The sequence below is a fragment of the Dasypus novemcinctus genome, chromosome 9, assembly GCF_030445035.2.
Source record: "Dasypus novemcinctus isolate mDasNov1 chromosome 9, mDasNov1.1.hap2, whole genome shotgun sequence".
Lineage (NCBI taxonomy): Eukaryota > Metazoa > Chordata > Mammalia > Cingulata > Dasypodidae > Dasypus > Dasypus novemcinctus.
This window is the reverse complement of record NC_080681.1, coordinates 62,911,365-62,917,581: the sequence shown is the minus strand read 5'-3', so window position 1 is coordinate 62,917,581 and position 6,217 is coordinate 62,911,365.

Sequence of the window (6,217 nt, the reverse complement as noted above, 5' to 3'; positions counted from 1 at the left end):
TGGTTGTTATCTAGCTACTTTTTGAATATTAGTTTTGTTTCTCTTGCTAGAACGAAAAGATCTTAAGTACACTGACCACCTGGCAGTACCTAACAATAAAATCTAATTCATCTTAACTTTTAAAGCAAGAATCATGTGCATTGCACTGTCCTACATGCCACCAGCTACACGGATAATTGTAATACATAGTTCAACCTTACTAGGATCCAATAAAGATCATAATAGAAAGTTACCAGTTACCACAGTACAGGTTATATTATATTGGCATAAGAAAAATCCAATACCACTTCAATCAACAGAATAATGGAAGGTTCCGTGAAGGAAGTAGTATTTGATATAGACCATGAATAGGCAAAAGAGGATTTCAATAAAAGAGGAATTCAGAGTAGAGGAAGACATTTTAGATGGGATAAAACACAGGGTCATGAGAGGAAATGGTTGGAAGCAAGAGTAGAAGGGCACATGGCAACCTGGATGTTTGGGTAAGAAACCCACTCTTGGACCATAGGTAGTTATTGGAGGTTTTTCATTAGATTAATTGTGTCAGTGAAGTAAGTGACTCTGTAAGAAGATGACTCTGTCAGTAAAGAGTAGGGAGACCGTTTAGGAGAGGTAAGTGTTAATGAGAGGCTGAACGGGGCAGTGATACTGAAAAATGGAGAAGACGGTTTTACAGGGCATTGTAGGAATATGGTCTACATGATTAGGTGAAGAAGGCAGAGTCAGAGGTAACATTTAGATTATATGACAGGGTGGTTGAAAGTTTAAAGGCCTGGATGTTTGCTATCCCATTCACTGGACAGGTGACCTTAAACAAATCACTAACCTTGTTACGCTTCAGTTTCCCCATCTTGAAGTAGAGATAATGTTAGTACCTACTTCACAAGGCTTTGATGAGGATTAAATCCATGTATTTGGTGAGCCCTTAACTGCACAACGCCTGATTGGGAGCCCTCAGTATATAGTACTCTCATGATTGCTAGTCAAAGGTTTGAGTCTGGGAAACTAGATTAGTGCGGCTGTTAGCAAAAAACAAGGACATTAGCTGGATGAGTTTGAGGAATAAAATGCTATTTGGTTTTCCACTTGTTGAATTTGAGTTTAAAAATGGAAATTCAGGTGGAGATAGCCCCAAAAAGCTTAAAAAATAAACAGGAACTGAGCTACAGTAGAATTCCACCCCAGGTCTCATCTATATTAATTGCTTTTGAGAGACGCTGAGATAGAGGGTTTTTTAAAAGCATAGATTTGACAGACAAACATCTCATTCAGTTTTCAACCCTTACGAGCTGCAGGACTTCGGGCAAGGTAGCTAATATCTTGAGTCTTAGCTTCCTCAAAGGTAAAAATTATTATAATTGTGATCACAAATCATACACTTGTAAGGATTGAAAGAGAGTTGTACTAAAATGTCTGACCCATAGTAGAAACTTGCCCTTAACCTCTAATATCTTCCTGCCAAACCTTTTTCCTAAATGTTTCCTAAGGAATTTATTTTATTTTTTTGCAACTTCTGATCATGATAATGTAATATACTAGATTGTTTTTTCTTTTCAAATTTTTTAATCATCTGCTATTGCCTCCAGTGAATGGCAAATAATTTCTTAAGACCATGTTAATTACAAAATCCTGCTTCTCTCCAAATTTGGTCTCTCTTTGCTAATCTCTGATGTCTTGATGGTCACTTTAGTACTTTCTTGGTTCCTTTGAAATTTTGCTTACTACACCTCTGTATCCTATCTTAACTCTTATTTAAATTTATATGTTCTCCTTCCTTCTTCACGTGTATGAACATATACTACTAGACAGTGTATTGAGATTTAAATACGTTAAATTCTGATTAAAGTCCCCTGTAAACTCTTCTCAATTTATTTCCTTGCCTATTTAGCAATAGAGCATAATTTTTAAAATTTTAGTACAAGATATAACATGAAGCTTATTGTTTTCCACCCACCCACCAGGCTATTTCCCTGCCTAGCAAGGCAAGGAACCAGTATATAACCAGTAGGAGAAGCATCAAGCTTTATTTTCCTTTTGTTTCCAAAAAAGGAAAGATGTTGCTCCCCACAGACAAGGATGAGGGTGGATCATCTAACTATCAAAAGAGCAGAATATCCAGCCTGATTTGTGCAGGGGGCGCTGGGAAGTGGTTTCTTTAATTCCTCTGAGAAATCTTAATCTTAGAAAGCTATTATTTCATTTTGAAAGTCAAGAAAATTAAACTATATGTCATTAATTAATTATGAAAATATATTATCTTTATATTTCCCTTTAAGGAAATTTAGTCCTTAATAAGAAATTAACTTGGTAGGACAACTAAAAAAAATGTAAAAATACAGCTAGTTTCCTTGTTTGGACTTCTGATCACAAGCACATATTTTTATCTAATGTCTTAGGTCAGATTCCCAGATTAGAGCCTGAGACAGGGATTCATTGAGGGAGTGTTGTGAGGAGGAGAGAAAGAAAAAAGGAAAGGGAAGGGAAGGGTTGGGGCGGGAGGGAGAGAGCGAGCAAGCAAGAGAGGAAAGGAGGGAAGGAAGGAAGGAAGGAAGGAAGGGAGGGAGGGAGGGAGGGACAGAGGGCAAAAGGAAGGAAGGAAGGGAAGGAGGGAGGGAGGATCAGGTAGGGAGGTGGGGAGGGCAAGTGTGGGAGGAATTAAGCATGTGGTCTCAACTGAATTCTAGCTTCAACTTGGTCCCAATGGGAGCTCTGCATGAGGAGTTGCTCCACAAAATTAGCTTTTCCTTGACAAAAAGGGGCCAGCTTTTGTATTTTATGTAAGTCCCTCTTAGAGGGAGAGGTTGGGGAAGGGACACATAACCTCCCTAGTGAGGTGCCTCCATTTATTTGGTCAAGGGCAATTCTCCAAAATATAGGGTGTCTCTAGAGAGTGGGTGCACCAACCTAACAAATGGGATCGGGTGGATCACTTACAGTATCAACTGTATTTTAGAGGAAAACTTTTTGAAAATTCATATTTTTGGCCTTTAAGAACACTTTAACAAATTACAAAAATCAGAAATTTACAGATCTTGATCTTTAATAATAAACCCATAAAACTTCAAATCAATAATTAATAAGTGACTAGGGAAAAACAAAATAATTATTTTGAAATTATGATATGCTCTCTTAAATAATTCCTAAGGTAAAGATGATTATAAAATGGAAATTTCAAATAATTTAGAACATAATGAGGTGAAAGTCTGATCATCAAACCCATGGACACAAGTAAAGATAGACTTAAAACAAAATTTTTAGACTTAGACACTTTAGTGAATGAAGAAGGAAGTAAATAAAAAATAGTAATCAAGGCACATCTAAAAATAAATTTAAAAAACAAAGTAAGGGGGAGATTCATAGAAAAAGCTGAAACTAAAGAAATACAATTTTTTTAAGCTAGGAAAAAATAAACTCTTTTGTTTGAAAAGACTAACAAAATAAAAACACCCTGCTCTCTCCATGAATAATATAAGAAAAAATATACAATGGAATTTCATTCATTCAACCAATACATATTTATTGATTACATATTAGGAATCAAGAAGAATAGAGCTATTAGTAGTGAGTGGTGAGTGATTCTATGTAGTTTATGCACGCTGAGATGTAAATAGATGCTGATAATGTGGTTGGAATTTACATGTGTTAAGGATAAATTCTTAAAACAGAAGAGGCATATTACAAAGGGAAGTCTAGACTCTTTGTTTAAGTTTGAAAATTATAAGAAATTCTAAGTAAAATATAAACTATCTAAATTAATACCCAAATGATAAAATATCTGAAAACATCAGTAACTGCAGAAGAGATTGGAAAGCTAAAAGTCTGCCATCATGTAAAGTGTTCCCAGGTAAAAAGATATTAAGAGGATAGAAGAAGTTTATGCCAATAAATTCAACAATGTAGATGAAATGGACAAAATTCCTTGAAAAATACAATCACTAAAACTGGTTCAGGCATAGATGTGCAATGGACACAACCAATCCAATGTCCACAGAGAAAATGTGGAATGGGTTGGGAAGGGTAGCCATGGTGGCTGCTGGGTTTGGGGAATGGGAGGAAGAGATGAGATGTGGAGGCATTTTCGGGACGTGGAGTTGTCCTGGGTGGTGCTTCACGGACAATTACAGGACATTGTAGATCCCCCCAGGGCCCACTGGATGGAACGTGGGAGAGTGTGGGCTATGATGTGGACCATTGACTAGGGGTGCAGTGGTACTCAGAGATGTACTTACCAGGTGCAATGGATGTGTCACGATGAGGGAAGAGAGTGTTGCTGTGGGGGGAGTGGGGGGTGGGGGCGGTGGGGTTGAATGGGACCTCATATTTTTTTAATGTAATTTTAAAAAATAAATAAATTAAAAAAAAAAAAACAAATGACAGATTAAAAAAAAAAAAAAAAAAAGAAAACATGTTGATTTCAGCAGTCAGAAGGAGAATTTCTATCTCTACTTCAGCCAGCCAGCTTCTCCTGGGGAATTCATGGAAATCTTCATTGGAGTTCCCAGCATGTAGCCTGCCCTACAGAATTCAGACTTGCCAATTACCATAGTCACATGAGCCAATTCCTATAATAAATCTCTTAAAATTTAAAAAAAAAAAAACTGGTTCAGGAAAAAAATAGAAAATCTTAATATTTCTATATATATAAAATAAATTTAATCTGAAATTTAAAGCTTTTCTCTCAAGAAAAGTCCAAACCCTGATGACTTCACTGGTGAACCCTTCTAAATATTTAAAGAAATATTACCAATCGTAATCATTTAGAGATTAGAAAAAGAGGAAACATTTCCCAACTCATTTTATGGTTTAGCTAAACCAGGTATCAAAATCACTTGAAGATATTAAAGGCAAAGAAAATTATAGACAATTTTTGTGAAAATAGAGGCAAAATCCTAAGCAAAGTGGCAAATAAATGAGATATAAAAAAATATTACATTATTAATAACTGAGTTTAATGCATGAGTACACAAATATGTAAAAATATACATGAGTTATGTACTTGATTGTAAATATATCATGCTTCAATAATTTTTGTTTGTTTTTTAAAATTTTTAAAATTTATTTTTAAAAGATACATAGATCACACAAAATGTTACATTAAAAAGATATATAGGTGATATAGATGTGGAGGGGACACAACCATTCCAAGGTCCACAGGATAGAGGAATAGAGTATGGATTAGAGTGGACTTACTGATATTCTATTCATGAACTATTGTGATTAGTAATCGAAGAAAATGTGGCATTGGTGTGGAGAAAGCGGCCATGGTGGCTGCTGGGGGTAGGGAGTGGAAGGAAGAGATGAGATGTGGGGGCATTTTCGGGACTTAGAGTTGTCCTGGGTTGTGCTGCAGGGACAGTTACCGGACATTGTATGTCCTCGCATGGCCCACTGGGTGGACTGTGGGAGAGGGTGGGCTATGATGTGGACCATTGACCATGAGGTGCAGCAGGGCTCAGAGATGTATTCACCAAATGCAATGAATGTCTCATGATGATGGAGCAGATTGTTGTTATGGGGGAGGAGTGGGGTGAGGGAGGTGGGGTATATAAGGGGACCTCATATTTTTTTAATGTAATATTTAAAAAATAAAGAAAAGAAAGATATATATGTGGAAAGCGGACTTGGCTCAGTGGTTAGGGCGTCCGTCTACCACATGGGAGGTCCGTGGTTCAAACCCCAGGCTCCTTGACCCGTGTGGAGCTGGCCCATGCACAGTGCTGATGTGTGCAAAGAGTGCCCTGCCACGCAGAGGCGTCCCCCGCGTAGAGGAGCCCCACACGCAAGGAATGCTCCCTGTAAGGAGAGCCGCCCAGTGCGAAAGAAAATGCAGCCTGCCCAGGAAAGGCGCCACACACACGGAGAGCTGACCCAACAAGATGACACAACAAAAAGAAACATAGATTCCCGAGCCGCTGACAACAACAGAGGCAGACAAAAACAAGAACACGCAGCAAATGGACACAGAGAACAGACAACTGGGGGTGGGGGTGAGGTGGGGGGGTGGAAGGGGAAAGAAAGAAATAAAATAAATCTTAAAAAAAAAAAGATATATAGGGGATTCCCATATGCCCCACTCCCCTCACTCCCCACTTTTCCCACATCAACAACTTCTTTCATTAGTGTGGTACATTCATTGCAATTGAACACATTTTGGAGCACTGCTACACAGAATGGATTATAGCTTACATTGTAATTTACACTCCCTCCCAGTCCATTC